Genomic DNA, 22,540 nt, shown 5'->3' with positions numbered 1-22,540 from the left:
TGGACTTAATAGTTCAGTACATTCTATGTTTTTTCTAGTCCAGCTTGTCAGTATGGATTTATTCAGTTAAGCTGGAAGCTCTGGAGAAGCAGATTTATCCTCCACACCTTTAGTCAGGTGGTGGAGATTTTTGTAAACTCTGTGGTGGATTTTTCTAGTATTTCTATACTGACCGCACAGTATTCTGTCCTGTTCTATCTATCTAGCTAGTAGTGGCCTCCTTTGCTACATCCTGGTTTCATTCTGTGTATGTCATTTCCCTCTCCACTCACAGTCAATATTTGTGGGGGGCTGCCTATCCTTTGGGGATTTTCTCTGAGGCAAGATAGCTTTCCTGTTTCTATCTTTAGGGGTATTTAGTCCTTCAGCTGTGACGAGGTGTCTAGGGAGTGACGGGAACATCCCACGGCTACTTCTAGTTGTTGTGTTAAGTTCAGGGTCTGCGGTCAGTAAAGGTACCACCTCCACCAGAGCACGTCCCATGTTGCTCCTAAACCACCAGTTCATAACAGTACAACTGGCCGACAATTAGTTAAATGCATCTCCAAAGAAGGAAAAAAAATTTCTGAGCCATTTTTTTTTTTGCAGTCTGTCTTTTTTTTCCTCTTAATCCCTGGGTGGTTCAGGATTTTGGCGCTGGCATGGATGTTCAGGGTTTGTTTTCTCGTGTGGATCAACTTGCTGCAAGAGTACAGAGTATTCAAGATTATGTCGTCCAGACTCCGGCTTTAGAGCCTAGAATTCCAACTCCTGATTTGTTTTTTGGGGACAGGTCCAAATTTTTGAGCTTTAAAAATAACTGTAAACTGTTTTTTGCTCTGAAACCCGTTCCTCTGGTGATCCCATTCAGCAGGTTAAAATTGTCATCTCTCTGCTGCGTGGTGATCCTCACGACTGGGCATTCTCCCTTGAATCAGGGAATCCTGCTTTGCTTAATGTAGATGCATTTTTTCAAGCGCTAGGATTATTGTATGACGAACCTAATTCAGTGGATCATGCAGAAAAAACTTTGTTAACCCTGTGTCAGGGTCTGGAAGCGGCAGAATCATACTGCCAGAAATTTAGAAAATGGTCTGTGCTCACTAAATGGAATGAGGATGCTCTGGCAGCAATTTTCAGAAAGGGTCTTTCTGAAGCCGTTAAAGATGTTATGGTGGGGTTCCCCACGCCTGCTGGTCTGAGTGATTCTATGTCTCTGGCCATTCAGATTGATCGGCGCCTGCGCGAGCGCAGAGTTGTGCACAACATGGCATTGTCCTCTGAGCAGAGTCCTGAGCCTATGCAATGTGATAGGATTTTGACCAGAGCAGAACGGCAGGGATTCAGACGTCAGAATGGGCTGTGTTTTTACTGTGGTGATTCTGCTCATGTTATTTCTGATTGCCCTAAGCGTACTAAGAGGGTCGCTAGGTCTGTTACCATCAGTACTGTACAGCCTAAATTTCTCTTATCTGTGACCTTGATTTGCTAATTATCGTCATTTTCTGTCATGGCATTTGTGGATTCAGGCGCTGCCCTGAACTTAATGGACTTAGAATTCGCCAAGCGTTGTGGTTTCTCCTTGCAGCCTTTGCAGAGCCCTATTCCTTTGAGGGGCATTGATGCTACACCATTGGCCAAGAATAAACCTCAGTACTGGACTCAGCTGACCATGTGCATGGCTCCAGCACATCAGGAAGATTGCCGTTTTCTGGTGTTGCATAATTTGCATGATGTTGTTGTACTGGGTTTTCCATGGTTACAGGTACATAATCCGGTGCTCGATTGGAAATCTATGTCTGTGACTAGTTGGGGTTGTCAAGGGGTTCATAGTGACGTTCCTTTGATGTCAATTTCCTCTTCCCCCTCTTCTGAAGTTCCTGAGTTTTTGTCGGATTTCCAGGATGTATTTGATGAGCCCAAGTCCAGTTCCCTTCCTCCACATAGGGACTGTGATTGTGCTATTAACTTGATTCCTGGCTGTAAGTTCCCTAAGGGCCGACTTTTCAATCTGTCTGTGCCAGAACATGCCGCCATGCGGAGTTATGTTAAGGAGTCTTTGGAGAAAGGGCATATTCGGCCATCTTCGTCACCATTGGGAGCGGGATTCTTTTTTGTTGCCAAGAGGGATGGCTCCTTGAGACCCTGTATTGATTATCACCTTCTTAATAAGATCACGGTCAAATTCCAATACCCTTTGCCTTTGCTTTCGGATTTGTTTGCTAGGATTAAGGGGGCTAGTTGGTTTACTAAGATTGACCTTCGAGGGGCGTATAATCTTGTTCGTATTAAACAGGGTGACTAATGGAAAACTGCATTTAATACGCCCGAAGGCCATTTTGAATACCTTGTGATGCCTTTCGGGCTTTCTAATGCTCCATCTGTATTTCAGTCCTTCATGCATGATATTTTTCACAATTATCTTGATAAATTCATGATTGTATATTTGGATGATATTTTGATTTTTTCCGATGATTGGGAGTCTCATGTGAAGCAGGTCAGGATGGTATTTCAGATCCTTCGTGATAATGCTTTATTTGTGAAGGGGTCTAAATGCCTATTTGGAGTTCAGAAGGTTTCTTTTTTGGGTTTCATTTTTTCTCCCTCGTCTATAGAAATGGATCCTGTTAAGGTCCAAGCCATTCATGATTGGATTCAACCCACATCTGTGAAGAGCCTTCAGAAATTTTTGGGCTTTGCTAATTTTTATTGCCGTTTCATTGCCAACTTTTCTAGTGTGGTTAAGGCCCTGACCGATTTGACGAAGAAAGGCGCTGATGTGATGATTTGATCCTCTGCGGCGGTTGACGCCTTTCAGGAGCTTAAACGCCGATTTACTTCTGCCCCTGTGTTGCGTCAGCTGGATGTTTCTCTTCCTTTTCAGGTTGAGGTTGATGCTTCTGAGATTGGGGCAGGGGCCGTTTTGTCACAGAGGAATTCTGATGGTTCCTTGATGAAACCGTGTGCCTTCTTTTCCAGAAAGTTTTCGCCTGCGGAGTGCAATTATGATGTCGGCAATCGGGAGTTGTTGGCTATGAAGTGGGCATTTGAGGAGTGGCGACATTGGCTTGAGGGAGCCAAGCACCGCGTTGTGGTCTTGACCGATCATAAGAATCTGATTTACCTCGAGTCTGCCAAGCGGTTGAATCCTAGACAGGCTCGATGGTCCTTGTTTTTCTCCCGTTTTGATTTTGTGGTCTTGTATCTTCCGGGATCTAAGAATGTTAAGGCTGATGCCCTCTCTAGGAGTTTTTTGCCTGATTCTCTGGGAGTCCTTGAGCCGGTTGGCATTCTCAAGGAGGGGGTGATTCTTTCTGCCATCTCCCCTGATTTACGGCGGGTGCTTCAGGAATTTCAGGCTGATAAACCGGACCGCTGTCCAGTGGGGAAACTGTTTGTTCCTGATAGATGGACTAGTAAGGTAATTTCTGAGGTTCATTGTTCGGTGTTGGCTGGTCATCCTGGGATTTTTGGTACCAGAGATTTGGTTGCTAGGTTCTTTTGGTGGCCTTCCTTGTCGCGGGATGTGCGTTCTTTTGTGCAGTCCTGTGGGACTTGTGCGCGGGCCAAGCCTTGCTGTTCCCGCGCTAGTGGGTTGCTTTTGCCTTTGCCGGTCCCTGAGAGGCCTTGGATGCATATTTCCATGGATTTTATTTCGGATCTTCCTGTTTCCCAGAAGATGTCTGTTATCTGGGTGGTTTGTGATCGGTTTTCTAAGATGGTCCATTTGGTACCTTTGCCTAAATTGCCTTCCTCCTCTGATTTGGTTCCGTTGTTTTTTCAGCATGTGGTTCGTTTGCATGGCATTCTGGAAAATATTGTGTCTGACAGAGGTTCCCAGTTCGTTTCTAGGTTTTGGCGGTCCTTTTGTGCTAGGATGGGCATTGATTTGTCTTTTTCTTCGGCGTTTCATCCTCAGACAAATGGCCAAACTGAGCGAACTAATCAGACCTTGGAATCCTATTTGAGATGCTTTGTGTCTGCTGATCAGGATGATTGGGTGGCTTTCTTGCCGTTGGCCGAGTTTGCCCTTAATAATCGGGCTAGTTCGGCTACTTTGGTTTCGCCTTTCTTTTGTAATTTTGGTTTTCATCCTCGTTTTTCTTCAGGGCAGGTTGAGCCTTCTGATTGTCCTGGTGTGGATTCTGTGGTGGACAGGTTACAGCAGATTTGGACTCATGTAGTGGACAATTTGACATTGTCTCAGGAAAAGGCTCAACGTTTTGCTAACCGCCGTCGGTGTGTTGGTCCCCGGCTTCGGGTTGGGGATTTAGTCTGGTTATCTTCTCGTCATGTTCCTATGAAGGTTTCTTCCCCTAAGTTCAAGCCTCGATTTATTGGTCCTTATAAGATTTCTGAGATTATCAATCCGGTGTCTTTTCGTTTGGCCCTTCCAGCCTCTCTTGCCATCCATAATCTTTTCCATAGATCTTTGTTGCAGAGATATGTGGTGCCCGTTGTTCCCTCTGTTGATCCTCCTGCCCCGGTGTTGGTTGAGGGGGAGTTGGAATATGTGGTTGAGAAAATTTTGGATTCTCGTTTTTCAAGGCGGAGGCTTCAGTATCTTGTCAAGTGGAAGGGTTATGGCCAAGAGGATAATTCTTGGGTTGTTGCCTCCGATGTTCATGCTGCCGATTTGGTTCGTGCCTTTCATTTGGCTCGTCCTGATCGGCCTGGGGTCTCTGGTGAGGGTTCGGTGACCCCTCCTCAAGGGGGGGGGTACTGTTGTGAATTCCGCTCTTGGGCTCCCTCCGGTGGCTGTAAGTGGTACGGCTGCTCCTTGGATTTAGCAGTCTGCAGCTGCTTCCACTGATTGTCTATTCAGGCTCGGCTATTTAGCCTGGCTCTGTCCTTCAGTTAGTGCCAGTTGTCAATGTTCCTGGTTGGATTTACATCTCTTCTTGGATTTCTCTGCTATTCTGACCAGATCATCAAAGATAAGTTCTGGCTTGGTACTTTGCAGTCCATATGTTGTGGACTTAATAGTTCAGTACATTCTATGTTTTTTCTAGTCCAGCTTGTCAGAATGGATTTATTCAGTTAAGCTGGAAGCTCTGGAGAAGCAGATTTATCCTCCACACCTTTAGTCAGGTGGTGGAGATTTTTGTAAACTCTGTGGTGGATTTTTCTAGTATTTTTATACTGACCGCACAGTATTCTGTCCTGTTCTATCTATCTAGCTAGTAGTGGCCTCCTTTGCTACATCCTGGTTTCATTCTGTGTATGTCATTTCCCTCTCCACTCACAGTCAATATTTGTGGGGGGCTGCCTATCCTTTGGGGATTTTCTCTGAGGCAAGATAGCTTTCCTGTTTCTATCTTTAGGGGTATTTAGTCCTCCGGCTGTGACGAGGTGTCCAGGGAGTGACAGGAACATCCCACGGCTACTTCTAGTTGTTGTGTTAAGTTCAGGGTCTGCGGTCAGTAAAGGTACCACCTCCTCCAGAGCACGTCCCATGTTACTCCTAAACCACCAGTTCATAACACTGATGGGCAGGATTTTCGGTGTGCTTGCTGACATGTTCCAGAAAAGATGTGGGCTCAGCGCTGGTGCCGGGGGTAGCCGAGACCCCAAAGAACATGATCGGGGTTAGTTTTTACCGACCCGTTTTGCGATCGCCGGTATTAGCAGTTTACCTGCGACCACATCAGAGGACAGAGAATGACACATCACACTTTTTTTTTGCGGTCGCACATCAGACGACAGAGAATAGGGTCCCCGATCCCCCTCATAATTACCGGTGTCCCTGGGTCCTGCTGCTTCCCCTCCTGGCCACCGGCTTCTTACTCCTGTAAGAAAATGGCGGTGTCAGGACTCTGAACATTTTTTACCTTTTGTGCATTACTGCCCTTTTCCAACATGTCGTCTTTGGTCTCATGTGCACTTGTCTTCCTGCTATAAAACTCCACCCCAGCCTTCAGTCTGTGCTAGATTATTCTGCTGTGCATCCAGCTCCTGATTACTCCCTGGCCTTGCACCTGCTCCTGTGAACCTGTGTTGGAGATCCTGCCACTCTGTTCTGAGCTCCGGCTGCATACACCAGTGTTCAGTAATCCTCCTTCATCTGCTGCTCGTGTTACTTCCATCTGCATTTGCTGGACATGTAAGCTGTTTGCTGCTCTGCAAAACCTGAGACTATTAACCAGGCCTCCCTGGTTGAGCTAAGATATGATTTGAACTGCCCTTATAGCATATCTATCTGTGTCTGTACTACGTCAAGGATCTATTCATGTCAAGATTCCTCAAGAATAACTGCTTCATAGACTTTCTGTTTGTTTGCATCTACCTCTGAAGTTTCCTATTGACTGCTAAGCTGCGTTTATTATTTGCACCAAGTGTTGTGGACTTGAGTTTCTCTCTGCACCTGTTTGAATCACCGTGTGATAATATAAACTTTACCACTTATAAAACTGTGTCCTGTTGTCTTGTTCCACGCAAAGAGTCTCCTGAATTATCCCCTATAATTATTACAGGATAATCTAGCAATATAAAAAAAAGGGAGACTGCTGGAACAATGACTGCAGAGAGCAGATTAGACCAGGTGTTTTCCATAATTAGATCACTACAGAAAGATTTGGAAGGTCTGCAAAAGAAGTTTGGAAGCTTTGAACACAACAAGTGTTTGGACAAACTTTGCAGGACTTAAGCAATCGCATGGCAGTCCAGGAAAACAAACTTGCTGGCATAGAGTCCCAGTATGGACGGGCTTTTCGGGACATAAGCACGCAAATAGCTGCACAAGTGACTTTACCCCCTGGGCAACCGCCACCAGCTAGCCCACCTAAGTTGCCCCCATTCAGATTTAATGGTGATCGCGACAAATTTCGTGGCTTTGTGAATCAATGTATGCTATATTTTGATGTGCATGCTGACCGTTTTCCTACTGATAGATCCAAAGTATTGTGTGTAATAATGCTACTGACCTCACGAGAGCTCGCCTGGGCGAATCCGATGATTGAGTCTCGTGACCCACGGTTAAATGACTTGGATGATTTCTTGGCCACTATGGCATTAATGTTTGATGACCCTAATCACCGTGCAACTGCTGAATCTGCTTTGTTGTCTTTACGCCAGGCTAAATGTTCTGTTATTGAGTATGCCACTGAATTCAGGAAATTGGCGGTAGATACCAATTGGGACAGTTATGCACAATTGCCTATTTTTAAAAGGGGTCTGTCTAGTATTATAAAAGATGAACTAGCTGGCTCGGAGTCACCACAAGAAATAGAGACATTTATACAGCATTGTGTGCGCATAGACATTCGCCTTACTGAGCGTAGGCAGGAGAAATTTGCTGCATATAACCGTATTTCTAACGTTTCCCTTCCTTCCAAAGAGCCTGCAGGTAAAACATCTCGGGAAGTGGAGGAGGTGCCCATGCAAATTGATTCCGTTCAGAGACGCGAGACCAATGAGTGCCGGGAGCATCGCCTTCGTGAAAGTCTATGTTTCTACTGCAGCCAGTCTGACCACTTCTTGATCAATTGTCCTAAGTGTCCTAGAAGGCCTAACAAGGTGCTAGCAGCAATAGGGGAGTATGACAACTGTGATGTTGAATCTGACATCTCTGAATGTAGCCTGCCTTTAAACGCTGTATTCCATTCACTTTCTATAACTTCACCCCCCAAGGAGCTGAAGGAAAAGAACTGTCACTGTTCTCTCCCTATTAGGATCCTGTGTTCAGGACAGTGGATTTCCAGTTCAGCTATGATTGACTCTGGTGCAGGTGGCAATTTCATGGATATCGCATTTGCCAAGGAACATGGTATTAAAATTCAGCAAAGAGCCTCTCCAATTACCATGGAAACAGTGGATGGGTCACCTTTAATCTCTGGGCCTGTGGATCAGGAGACCGTACCCCTTGAAATTTTGTTGGAGCCTAATCATCAGGAGCAACTTTGTTTCTTGCTAATTTCTTCTCCTCAGTTTCCTGTGATTTTAGGCATTCCTTGGCTGCGTTCTCAGAACCCAATTATCAACTGGGAGACAAAGGAGATTATCTTTCCAACAAGGAGCAACTCAGCGTTAACAGAAGCTGTCCCTGAGTCCACGGCTACGGAACCACATGTACAGGTATTTTCTTTACCACCAGCATATAAAGAGTTCTCTGACCTCTGTGACAAGAAGAATGCAGATCAGCTTCCTCCACACAGGCATTATGACTGTTCCATTGAGTTGCTTCCTGGGGCAGATATTCCTTTTGGTCACGTATACCCTTTGGCGGCACCTGAGCTTCAAGCCTTAAAGGAGTATATTGATGAAAATCTGGCCAAAGGCTTCATACGTCCTTCTTCCTCACCAGCAGGGGCACCCATTTTTTTTGTAAAGAAGAAGGATGGGACCCTGAGACCCTGTGTTGACTATCGGGAACTCAATATGGTAACCGTACGAAACCGTTACCCTTTGCCTCTGATTCCCGAATTACTGGAAAGAGTCCGCCATGCTAAGGTGTTCTCTAAGCTGGATCTTCGTGGGGCTTATAATTTGGTGTGTATTCGTCCAGGGGATGAGTGGAAGACAGCATTCAGATGCCGGTATGGACACTTTGAATCTCTTGTGATGCCCTTCGGGCTTTGTAACACCCCTGCAGCATTTCAACACCTTGTTAATGACATCTTCAGATATTTGTTGGACCAGTTTGTGGTGATCTATTTGGACGATATACTAATCTTTTCTGACTCTCTACAGGAACATGAAGAACATGTCAAAACTGTTTTAAGACGTCTGAAAGAGAACCATCTGTATATCAAGCCCAAGAAATGCGAGTTCCATCGTTCTGAGATACAGTTCTTGGGTTATATCATCTCTCCCCAGGGGCTGAACATGGAATCTGGTAAGATTCAGGCTATCCTTGATTGGCCGGCACCCAAGAACGTTAAGGAGGTCCAACGTTTTATTGGTTTTGCAAATTTCTACAGACGCTTCATTCGAAATTTTTCTGATATTGTCCATCCCATTACTTCCTTGACATAGAAGGAAAAGCCCTGTAAGTGGTCATCACAGGCTCAAGAAGCTTTTGATCGGCTGAAGATCTGTTTCACATCAGCACCGCTGTTGATACACCCAGATCCAACACATCCTTTCATTGTGGAGGTGGACGCTTCTGATAATGCTTTGGGGGCTATTCTCTCCCAAAGAACTGGAGAGAAGGGTCTGCTACATCCTTGTGCTTTCTTTTCCCGTAGAATAACCTCAGCAGAGAAGAATTACGACGTAGGAGACAAGGAATTGCTGGCTATTATTGCGGCTTTCAAAGAATGGAGGTATCACCTGCAAAGAGCTGCACAACAAATCATAGTGCTAACTGACCATCGCAATCTAGAGTTCCTTAGATCCGCTAGATGTCTTTCTCCTCATCAGGCTCGTTGGAACTTATTCTTAAATCAATTTAACTTTGTTATCTCGTACCGTCCAGGTTCTCATAATGGGAAGGCTGATGCTTTATCCCGAATCCATGCTCCGGATTCCGTACCTGGAGCCCCGTCCAAGACCATTCTATCTGATGCCAATTTCATCGGAGTTATCCACGATCAGGACTTGTGGAAGGAGTGCAGGGAGGCCCATGAAGGTGGTGTATTTCTGGCCAACCCACCTGTGGATATTAATCTTGTCTTTAAGGGTGGCATGTGGTTCAGAGATCGACGTATCTACGTCCCGGAGGTCGTCTGTCTGCAGATCCTCAAGTTGGTACATGACTCCAAGTTGGCTGGTCACAGGGGGGTACAGAAGACACAAGAGTTCCTGAGCCGATTCTTCTGGTGGCCAACTTGCCTGAAGGATACCAAGGACTATGTTCTCTCTTGCGAGGTATGTGCCTATTACAAGACTCCTCATGTGGCACCTACGGGTCTTCTACAACCATTACCTGTTCCATCCCGCCCTTGGGGGTCTATATCAATGGACTTTATTGTGGAGCTGCCTACATCGGGGGGCATGAATACAACATGGTGGTAGTTGATCGCCTGACTAAAGCTGCTCATTTTGTTCCGTGCACCGGCCTCCCCTCAGCTAAAGATACAGTGAACTTGGTTATACAGAATGTCTTTCGGTTGCATGGGGTGCCGGATGAGATCATCTCTGACCATGGAGTACAGGTCACTTCAAGATTCTGGAAGGGGTTTTGCTCTGCACTCAATATTAATGTCTGTCTCTCTTCTGCTTACCATCCCCAGACAAATGGTCAGACTGAGCGTACCAACCAGACGCTGGAACAATATCTAAGATGCTATGTCAGCCATCTCCAGGATGATTGGTTGGAGTTGCTGCCGTTAGCTGAATTTTCATATAATAATTCTCAGAGCGTCTCCACTAAATTTACACCTTTCTTTGCCAATCTGGGTTATCATCCGTGTATTTTACCTAGGTCTCCAATTAATTCTCCGGTTCCAGCAGTGAAGGAAAGGCTGACTGCGATGAGACAAAATCTGGAGGTTCTGAAGGAATCCCTGACCACGGCTCAAGAACGTTATAAGAGATCGGCTGATAGATTCCGTAAACCTGCACCCATGTTCAAGGTAGGAGATTCCGTGTGGTTAGCAGCTAAGAATCTGAAGTTAAACGTTCCTTCACAAAAACTTGGACAGAAATTCATTGGCCCTTTCAAGATCAACGGTATTGTGAGCTCTGTGGCCTGCCGGCTGAAGCTACGTAGGACAATGAAGGTACATCCAGTTTTTCATGTATCTTTACTAAAGCCTGTATCTCCTAATACCTTCCAGGGACGTGTTGTGCCACCTCCGCAGCCTGTGTTGATTGATGGGCAAGAACAATTTGTGGTGGAGGAAATTATTGATTCCAGGATTCGCAGGAATCGGCTCCAATATCTGATAAGATGGCAGGAATATCCCCCTGAGGAAGACTCTTGGGAACCTGTGGAAAACATCAATGCCCAACTGATGAAAATGAGAAATCTTCTGAGATTCCCTGAGAAACCAGGTCCAGGATCATCCTGAGGCCGCTTCTAAGGAGGGAGTAATGTCAGGACTCTGAACATTTTTTACCTTTTGTGCATTACTGCCCTTTTCCAACATGGCGTCTTTGGTCTCATGTGCACTTGTCTTCCTGCTATAAAACTCCACCCCAGCCTTCAGTCTGTGCTAGATTATTCTGCTGTGCATCCAGCTCCTGATTACTCCCTGGCCTTGCACCTGCACCTGCTCCTGTGAACCTGTGTTGGAGATCCTGCCACTCTGCTCTGAGTTCCTGCTGCATACACCAGTGTTCAGTAATCCTCCTTCATCTGCTGCTCGTGTTACTTCCATCTGCATTTGTTGGACATGTAAGCTGTTTGCTGCTCTGCAAAACCTGAGACTATTAACCAGGCCTCCCTGGTTGAGCTAAGATATGATTTGAACTGCCCTTATAGCATATCTATCTGTGTCTGGACTAAGTCAAGGATCTATTCGTGTCAAGTTTCCTCAAGAATAACTGTGCTTCATAGACTTTGTTTGTTTGCATCTACCTCTGAAGTTTCCTATTGACTGCTAAGCTCCGTTTATTATTTGCACCAAGTGTTGTGGACTTGAGTTTCTCTCTGCACCTGTTTGAATCACCGTGTGATAATATAAACTTTGCCACTTATAAAACTGTGTCCTGTTGTCTTGTTCCATGCAAAGAATTATCCCCTATAAATATTACAGGCGGGCACATGCGCAGTGCGCCCGCCATGATCTGCTGGCCGGCAGAGGAAGATTCTTTCTCTTGTCTCATTTTGGTCACTGTGATAGGATCTATCACAGTGATCAAAATAAAAAAAAGTAAATAACCCCCCCTTTATCACCCCCTTAGTTAGGAAAAAATGATAAAATAAAAAATATATATGTATTTCTATTTTCCAATTAGGGTTACAGTTGGGCTAAACTGAGTTGGGCTAAAGTTAGGGTTAGGGTTGGGGCTAAAGTTAGGGTTAGGTTTAGGGTTGGGGTTAAAGTTAGGGTTGGGGCTAAAGTTAGGGTTAGTGTTGGGGTTAGGGTTGGCATTAGGGTTAGGTTTGGGGTTAGGGTTGAGATTAGGATTAGGGGTGTGTTGGGCTTAGGGTTTTGATTAAGATTATGGTTAGGGTTGGGATTAGGGTTAGGGGTGTTTTGGGGTTAGGGTTGTGGTTAGGGTTGTGGTTAGGATTATGGATCGGGTTGGGATTAGGGTTGGTGGTGTGTTGGGGTTAGGGTTGGAGTTAGAATTGGGGGGGTTTCCACTGTTTAGGTACATCAGCGGGTCTCCAAGCACGACAGCCAATTTTTCGCTCAAAAAGTCAAATGGTGCTCCCTCCTTTCTGAGCTCTGCCGTGCACCCAAACAGTGGTTTACCCCTACATATGGGGCATCAGCGCACTCAGGACTAATTGGACAACAACTGTTGGGGTCCAGTTTCTCCTGTTACCCTTGCAAAAATAAAAAAAAATTGGGGGCTAAAAAAATCATTTTTGTGGGAAAAAATTATATTTTATTTTCACTGCTCTGCGTCAAACTTCTGTGAAGCACTTGGGTGTTCAAAATGCTCACCGCACATCTAGATAAGTTTTTTTGGGGGGTCTAGTTTCCAAAATAGAGTCACTTATGGGAGGTTTCTACTGTTTAAGTACATCAGGGGCTCTCCAAATGCGACATTGTGTCCGACCTCAATTCCAGCCAATTCTGCATTGAAAAATTCAAACGGTGCTCCTTCTCTTCCAAGCCCTGCCGTGCACCCAAGCAGTGGTTTACCCCCACATATGGGGTATCGGCATATTCAAGAGAAATTGCACAACAACTTTCATGGTCTAATATCTCCTGTTACCCTTGTGAAAATAAGAATTTGTGGGCGGAAAGATCATTTTTGTGTAAAAAATACGATTTTTTATTTTCACGGCTCTATGTTATAAACTTCTGTGAAGCACTTGGGGGTTCAAAGTGCTCACCACACATCTAGATAAGTTCCTTGGGGGATCGAGTTTCCAAAATAGGGTCACTTGTGGGGGGCCTCCACTGTTTAGGCACATCAGGGCTCTCCAAATGCGACATGGTGTCCGATCTCAATTCCAGCCAATTCTGCATTAAAAAATTAAAACGGTGCTCCTTCTCTTCCAAGCCCTGCCATGCTCCCAAACAGTGGTTTACCCCCACATATGGCATATCGGCATATTTAGGAGAAATTGCACAACAAATTTTGTGGTTCATTTTCTCTTTTTACACTTGTGAAAATAAAAATATTGGTTCTGAAATAAAATGTTTGCAAAAAAAAGTTAAATGTTAATTTTTTCCTTCCACATTGTTTCAGTTCCTGTGAAGCACGTAAAGGGTTAATAAACTTCTTGAATGTGGTTTTGAGCACCTTGAGAGGTGCAGTTTTTAGAATGGTGTCAAGTTTGGGTATTTTCTGTCATGTACAACCCTCGAGGTGACTTTAAATGTGAGATAGTCCCTAAAAAAAATGGTTTTGTAAATTTTGTTATAAAAATGAGAAATCGCTGGTCAACTTTTAACCCTTATAACTTCCTAACAAAAAAAAATTTGTTTCCAAAATTGTGCTGATGTAAAGTAGACATGTGGGAAATGTTATTTATTAACTATTTTGTGTGACATATCTCTCTGATTTATGGGCATAAAAAAAAGTTTGAAAATTGCAAAATGTTTTAAATTGTCGCCATATTTCCATTTTTTCATAAATAATCGCAAGTAATATTGAAGAAATGTTACCACTAACATGAAGTACAATATGTCACGAAAAACAGTCTCAGAATCAGCGGGATCCGTTAAAGTGTTCCAGAGTTATAACCTCATAAAATGACAGTGGTCAGAATTGTAAAAATTGGCTCTGTCACTAAGGGGTTAAAGGGAAGGTGCCATAATTTTTGATAATTTATTGTAAAAATGAAAATTATCTAAAAAGATGTTTCCACCTAAGCTTGACCCTTTTTTTTTTTACTGTTTTAGTGCAGCCACTGGGGGCTGCCATTTTACTTTGCAGGTCTGTAATGGCTACTGAACGACACTTTCCATCCTCAAATACGGCAGTCCCTGGGCATAGGAGACAGTGGTCGGACGCTGACTCTATCTCTAACATTGCAGCCGCATCAGCTGTGAACTGGGCACGCCTCTGTGGGCTGAACAATTAACAGCTGTAGATGTGGCCAGGCGCCATTTTATTAGAGACCAGCGCTATCCGCTGAACTCCATTTACACTCTATCACAAGCCCTGTTATGCCAGATGCTATACTGTTCACTTCTGGCATAACAGGTCTCGAATGGTCACATTGTGCATAACGGAGGAGCTTCAGGAGATCAGGACAGGATATGAGCTGCTGTAGACCAGAGGCACTGTTAGAGACAAGACAACCTGCTGTATACCAGGGGTGCTTCGGCGACGACAGGAGTCGGGTGGTGGCATCATGCATTGGTAACAGGGCTGCAGAGGTGAAGGGCCAGGAATACTGCTTTTTGTACAGAGGCAAAAAAATGAGACATGGTTGGTATGTGTCAGGGGGGAAGTAGCATATGGAGGTTGTGCATGGCATATACAGGGGGAGCTGGCATATGGAGGTTGTGCGTGGCATATACAGGTGGGAGCTGGCATATGAAGGTTGTGCATGTTATATACAAGGGGAGCTGACATGGAGATTGTGTGGGGCATATACAGGGTGAGCTGGTATATGGAGGTTGTGCGTGGCATATACAGGGGGAGCTGACATACGGAGGTTGTGCGTGGCATATACAGGGGGAGCTGGCATATGGAGGTTGTGCGTGGCATATACAGGGGGAGCTGGCATATGGAGGTTGTGCGTGGCATATACAGGGGAGCTGGCATATGGAGGTTGTGCGTGGCATATACAGGGGAGCTGGCATATGGAGGTTGTGCATGGCATATACAGGGGGAGCTGGTATACGGAGGTTGTGCATGACATATACAGGGAGAGAAGAGGCCAGAATTTTTCCAATGCATCTCTCATCATTTTCCAATTGGTGTTATACTGCGAGATGAATCGGACCTGTTGGGTATCTTCTTTCTTAACATTTGGTTTCAGTAACTCTAATATGGGGGTATCTCTTACCCTCCTGAATGCTTTGCGGATGATTCTTCTACTATATCCTGTAGTGCAGTGGTGTCCATGCTGTACAGTGATGAGGCAGCGACCCAAGAAAGTTCAAAGTAAACGTAGGTTTTAGTGTCCAAAAAAAGTTACAAACAAAAGAAATGGTATCCTCCGGACCGCAGCCGGGAAGCAAAACAGTCCATAAATGCGTGCGGCTGCTGGGGCCGACCACACCACAGTATCATGCTGTGGGGTCCCAGGAGTTTACCCTCACTGGACTCGGTGTTCCCTCACACAGGGCTTTTGCAGAGCTGTCTGCTCTACCATGCCAACTCCAAACTGGTACACCCAAACCCCTTCATTATTGCGGCTTTCAAAGAATGGAGGCATCATCTGCAAAGAGCTGCACAACAGATCATAGTGCTAACTGACCATCGCAATCTAGAGTTCCTTAGATCCGCTAGATGTCTTTCTCCTCATCAGGCTCGTTGGAACTTATTCTTAAATCAATTTAACTTTGTTATCTCGTACCGTCCAGGTTCTCATAATGGGAAGGCTGATGCTTTATCCCGAATCCATGCTGCGGATTCCGTACCTGGAGCCCACGTCCAAGACCATTCTATCTGATGCCAATTTCATCGGAGTTATCCACGATCAGGACTTGTGGAAGGAGTGCAGGGAGGCCCATGAAGGTGGTGTATTTCTGGCCAACCCACCTGTGGATATTAATCTTGTCTTTAAGGGTGGCATGTGGTTCAGAGTGCAGGCGCCACAGCTTGCTTTTAACCAGCGAGACTTGGCCGTATCTCACACCAGTGTGTCTCCGGCCTTAGCCGGACACTGGAAGGGGTTAAATAAGCGAGATTTCGGCATTTTAGCTCCTTGTGTGGAGGCGATAGCACAATCATATGCCGCCATATACTAGACGTCCGGTAACCGGTGATAATCCCCTCATGTGTGGGGTCTATTTGTCTCCAGAGAAATCACACGTTACATTCCACACAGAACATTGTGTAGAAAAGGCGGCGCGAGGTGATTGTGCCAGTAGTGAGGGCGAATAATGGCGGGAATGTCACTGACTGAGGAGAAGTCTCCATGTAGCGTCTTCACTGCGGATCACGTGACCCCTGACTCCTCCTCCTGTGACCTCATCACAGGTCCTGTGCGCACAGAGCAGCCATATCTGTGGAGTGCGGCTCTGCAGGTGGAGGTATGTGGAGATTCCCCAGTACTGAGCGCAGCCGGGGACATTAACCCCTTCTGCACGGAGGAGACTCTTTTGGGGTTGTTGTTGCCACTTTATAAGAACCATAACGTTGTTGTTCTGTTTCCTGTAATAGATACATATGAGCCAACTATGGAGGACAGGAAGTGAGGGAGCGGAGTGTTCTCCTAGTACAGGGCCCCTTTCTTGGCCCCACACAGTGTAATGCCCCCATTATGCCCTGTAAGCAGGGTTCTGCCCCACACCCAGCTGCCTCGGGCACTTTACCAGGAGCTGGTACCTCAGATTCTTCCCCGCACCCCTTTCCTTTGTCATACCTCCCAACTTTTGAAGATGGGAAAGAGGGACAAAGTTTGCGGCGCGCTTTGCGCGCCGCGGCAAATTTTAGGCCACGCCTCTGACCACACCCATTCATAATTAGTCACACCCATATCCACATCCCAACCACACCCATTTAGCACTGCTGATCACACTGTTTCATATACAATAATTATAAACAAAAAAATATGGCCACACAGTGCCCCATACTGTATAATGGCCACACATGATGCTCCATACTGTATAATGACCGCACATGATGCTCCATACTGTATAATGACCCCACATGATGCTCCATACTGTATAATGAACACACATGATGCTCCATACTGTATAATGACCGCACATGATGCTCCATACTGTATAATGACCCTACATGATGCTCCATACTGTATAATGGCCGCACATGATGCTCCATACTGTATAATGACCGCACATGATGCTCCATACTGTATAATGACCGCACATGATGCTCCAGACTGTATAATGACCGCACATGATGCTCCAGACTGTATAATGACCGCACATGATGCTCCATACTGTATAATGACCCCACATGATGCTCCATACTGTATAATGACCGCACATGATGCTCCATACTGTATAATGACCGCACATGATGCTCCATACTGTATAATGACCGCACATGATGCTCCATACTGTATGACCGCAAATGATGCTCCATACTGTATAATGACCGCACATGATGCTCCAGACTGTATAATGACCGCACATGATGCTCCAGACTGTATAATGACCGCACATGATGCTCCAGACTGTATAATGACCGCACATGATGCTCCAGACTGTATAATGACCGCACATGATGCTCCAGACTGTATAATGACCGCACATGATGCTCCAGACTGTATAATGACCGCACATGATGCTCCAGACTGTATAATGACCGCACATGATGCTCCAGACTGTATAATGACATACAGGCACGCAGCTCACACACAGGCACGCAGCTCACACGCACGCAGCTCACAAACACATGCAGCTTTGACACAAATGCATCACACACGCAGCCATCACACACACACGCAGCCATCACACACACACACGCAGCCATCACACACACACACGCAGCCATCACACACACACACGCAGCCATCACACACACACACGCAGCCATCACACACATCACACACACACAATCTCCTCTGTGATGCAGGGGCGGCTGATGTCCATGTGCAGCTCTCTGCTGAAGTCTTCAGTCTCCTGCTCACAGCTCTGCACTATCCCGGCACCTCCCCCGTCTCTCCTTCTCTGCCGGGATAGCAGCTAAGAGCAGAAGCCGGAGCTCCGTGCACACACAGCCAGAGGTAGTGAATCGCTGACCTTTCTTCTTGATTGCTGCAGGCTCTCTCCTTCAGCGTGGCAGCGCCGCACAGGGGGCGGGAGGGGGGGGGGGGGTGTTGCGCGGGCGGTCAGGAGGCAGCTTTTATAAAAAAAAAAAAAAAAAAAAAAAACAGGCTGGCTCTCTCTACGTCCCGGAAGTGGGCGGGGCTTCACCGGCGGCCGCAAATTCGGGATTTTAAATGCCCGAAGCGGGACAGCGGGACCCCGGTGCCAAAGCGGGACTGTCCCGCTGAAATCGGGACGGTTGGGAGGTATGCCTTTGTTGGTGCCAAATCTGTTCTGCCTTTGGGGCTCTGGCCTTTATAATCTCAGTAACTGCGCCATCAAGGTCTCCTGACCAGGTGCACCCTCTAGACTCTTCCCTCCGGAAACCCTCCCTCTTCCCATTGATGTCACATGGTCCCGTCTGGACGGCAGATAGCAGTCAAATGTACAAATGCAGCACAGCCCTGAGGAGTCTTTATTATGACTCTCCTTTTTACACCCCTTATGTAATATATATGATGGCGCTCACACAGTGTAATTTTTCCACAGTACTGGCATCTCTCGTAAAAAAGGTATTTTCACACTAACGCCATACCCCCACACAGTATAATGTTCTCATAGTACCGCCATACCCCCACACACAGTATAATGTTCCTACAGTACCGCCATACCCCCACACAGTATAATGTTCTCATAGTACCGCCATACCCCCACCCACAGTATAATGTTCTCATAGTACCGCCATACCCCCACACAGTATAATGTTCTCATAGTACCGCCATACCCCCACACAGTATAATGTTCTCATAGTACCGCCATACCCCCACACAGTATAATGTTCCTACAGTACCGCCATACCCCCACCCACAGTATAATGTTCTCATAGTACCGCCATACCCCCACACACAGTATAATGTTCTCATAGTACCGCCATAGCTTCACACAAAGTATAATGTTCCTACATTACCGACATACCCCCATACACAGTATAATCTTCTCATAGTACCACCATCCCACCACACACAGTATAATGTTCTCACAGTACCGCCATTCCCCTACACACAGTATAATCTTCTCATAGTACTGCCATATACCCACACACAGTATAAAGTTCCCACAGTACTGCCATACTCCCACTTTTTAATGTTTCCACAGTACTGCCCCTACATGCACAATATGGTACCATCCACCTCACTGACTACCTCCGACCACCGACAATTAATAAATACTCAGCCTCATTCTTGGTGCAAATGTTATTGAACCCAGGATCTATGATATATTTACCATATGATAGTTGGATAGGCAGGAGTGTATCATCCAAAACAGTAGCTCACTCGCTTGCTATGATGCCTATAAATTGACAGGGCTCGGTGGGGTGTGGTTTTGTCACCCTCTTTTTCCCTTCATCACAATTTCAGTGATATCCACATTCCCATGACGGTGATACTGCTGAATAGAATAGTGAATTAGGGAGCCGAAAGCTCCTGATCCACCATTTAGCCTTCGCTTCTGAGGCTGCCGTCACACTAGCTGTATTTGGTCAGTATTTTACATAAGTATTTGTAAGCCAAAACCAGGAGTGGGTGATAAATGCAGACGTTGTGCATATGTTTCTATTATACTTTTCCTCTAATTGTTCCACTCCTGGTTTTGGCTAACAAATACTGATGTAAAATACTGACCAAATACAGCTAGTGTGACGGCAGCCTGAGTCTGAGACTCCGTGCACTGCAGGCACAATGACGTCACTACATCACACCTGTAGTACGGAGCCTCAGTACTCACACCGCACAGACCAGAGCAGCGCACCTCAGGAACCGGGTTGGCTGAGTAGTATGTGTTTTTTTTTTTTAAATATCAGGAATTGTGGGGGCATCATATTAAGAGAAGAGCTGTTGGGACTCTCATCTGAATGTGTGGCTGGTAGGGGCCATTATACTGGGGTTGTGGTGGACTGTAAATGCCTCCATACCGAGTGGGGTTTTATTTTGTGTAGCAGGTTGTGGTGGCCATAATTAGAGATGAGCGAATATGTTTGGAAAACGATCGCAAACATAAATTTGGCACAAATATGGTACATTCGGATTCATGATCGGTAACACGAGCATTTTTCTTAAGATCGGAAAAAGTCGGTAACATTCGGTAAAACACATAATAGAAGCCGGCAATACATGTGCCACGTTAAGTAAAATCACAGCCGCCAATGTGGGAGACTGGGGTTCAAATCCTGGCTCTGCCCTGTTGGACATAATATATCAGTAGTGGTCCATAACACTATGGTGCCTACCTCAATAAACATGAGAGTGTCACGAACAAAGATAGTCATGCCGGCTCAGACGTCACCTGATTAACAAGGTCCGCGTCAGATGTCAAGGAATTAGGACAATCTGATGATAAATGGGCTACTGGACCAAACCATACATGGACAGGGCAAGAAAACCTGGATCTGGTGAAATGCTACTATAACAGAAGACCAAATGGGAGAGGATATATGAAGCTTATGAGGAAACTGTTGATGGATACAAGACCTGCATGTCCACTAACTGAGAAACAACTAGTCACCCAACGTTTCAATATCATAAAGAGAAAGCTATTATCACAACTTGAGATGGATCAACTGCACTGTAGATCCACCCCACATGAAGACCTGGAAGAAACACGTGCAACCCCCTGAAGATCCTGATCCAACCCTGCAACTGGAGAGCCCTGCAGCTGGTCTGAAACAGAAGATCTTAGATAAACTAAATACCATCAATACCAGAGATCGACTGCCAAGGCTCAGCAAAGAAACACCACCAGACAGTATGCTAGAGGATGCCAATAGAACAGCTCTTGCATCAATACCTACCACCACCATAACTCAAACTAATAACCTGATCTATGCTACTGCCTCAGCAATCATGGAAATGCTTGGCTATACAACCAGCAATAACAACAGAAGTTCCTGCTCCCCTTGGAAAAGAAGACTAGACAAAGATCAAGGTGCCACGAAGGGAAGTCAGCCAACTATCAGAAATACAGAAGTGTGTGAAGATCAAGAATAAGACCAAGCTGGACAAGTACAAAGGCCTTACCCCAACTGAAGAGACTGCTAAACAAAGGCTCACAGCACTCGCTGCAAGACCAGGGAGATACATTAGAGAAGCTGAGGCCAAGAAGATAAATGCCCTGTTCTCCAAAGAACCATCCAAAGTGTACTCCCAACTAACTACAGAGGAACAGCACAAAGGCAGCAACTCCACCAATAGCAGAGACTGAACAGTACTGGAGGAACATATGGGAGAAGGAAAAAACACAACACCAGTGCAATATGGCTGCAATATCTGAGAATTAAACAGAGCAACCACCTAGAGCAAGAACCAGTCACCATTACAGAAACAGACATCCAACAGTAGATCAAGAACATGAAGAGCTGGACAGCACCTGGCCCAGACATGATCCTTACCTACTGGCTAAAGAAATTCACAGCAGTACATGAAAGCATGGCAATGCAGATTAACCAACTGCTGTAAACAGGCCACCACCCAGCTTGGCTAACACAAGGAAGAACAGTGCTGATCATGAAGGATCCTCACACAGAAACAGTTCCATCCAACTACCACCCAATAACCTGCCTTACAACAACATGAAAACTTCTGTCAGGCATCATATCCACCAAGCTACAGAACCATATAAACCAGTACATGAATCCAGCTCAGAAAGGCATTGGGACTGACACCAGAGGCTCTAAGCACCAGCTCCTAGTAGATAGAACAGTCGCTCAAGAATCAAGATCCAGACACTCCAATCTCAGCACAGACTGGATTGACTACAGGATAGCCTATGACTCAATGCAACACACATGGATCTGTGAATGCTTGGCTCTGTACAATGTCAACAGGAAATTAAGAATCTTCCTCAGAAACTCACTGGGGCTTTGGAGAACAACATTGTAAGTCAACTCAATCTAACTAGCACAAGAGACCATCAAATGCGGCATATAACAAGGTGGTGCACTGTCCCCATTGCTGTTCTGCATAGTCTTGAACCCCCTCAGTCAGATAATGCCGGAGTCTGGCTATGAATACAAGTTCAAGAGTGGACGCACCATCAGCCACCTCCTCTACATGGATGACATCAAGCTGTATGCGAAAAACGAACGAGACCTCAATTACTGATCCACCTGACAAGGATCTACAGTGAAGACATCGGGATGTCCTTCATACTGGAGAAGTGCGGCTGGTTTGTAATAAAGAGAGACAAGGTAGTCAAGACTGATGGAATGGAATTACCAGTAGGGCACATAGCAGATCTACAGACATGCTACAAGTACCTCGGCATTCCTCAGGGATATGGTAACCATGATGAGGACGCAAGGAAAGCAGCAACATCCAAATAGTATCAAAGGGTAAGACAGGTCCTGAAGAGCCAGCTCAATGGGAAGAATAAAATCCATCAATACAAATGCCCTGCCAGTTATCAGATACCCTGCTGGCATAGTGTGCTGGCCAAAAGAAGAGATGGAAGCTGCAGATGTGAAAACACAAAAGCTCCTCACAATGCATGGATGTCTCCACCCTAAGTCTAACACCCAAAGATTGTATACCAACAGAAAGGAGGGTGGTCGAGGCTTGATAAGCATCCAGGCCACCATCACGGATGAAACGAGGAGTATCCAGAAA

The 22,540-nt window shown here is 45.7% G+C and overlaps 1 protein-coding gene across 1 annotated transcript in view; it reads left to right on the top strand.

Annotated features, from left to right (window-relative positions):
* The first annotated feature begins 16,157 nt into the window (after nucleotides 1–16,157).
* LOC143766817 (uncharacterized) overlaps nucleotides 16,158–22,540 on the top strand; it is a 29,635-nt gene continuing 23,252 nt past the window's right edge. Inside the window, exon 1 of the mRNA XM_077254790.1 lies at nucleotides 16,158–16,196. The gene's annotated coding sequence lies outside the window, so the exon portion shown is untranslated. The remainder of the gene's footprint in view (nucleotides 16,197–22,540) is intronic.

Source organism: Ranitomeya variabilis, chromosome 4 (genome assembly GCF_051348905.1).
Source record: "Ranitomeya variabilis isolate aRanVar5 chromosome 4, aRanVar5.hap1, whole genome shotgun sequence".
In the NCBI taxonomy this organism is placed as follows: domain Eukaryota; kingdom Metazoa; phylum Chordata; class Amphibia; order Anura; family Dendrobatidae; genus Ranitomeya; species Ranitomeya variabilis.
Note: the sequence above shows the minus strand (reverse complement) of the source record. Positions and strands in the feature narration are given on the sequence as shown.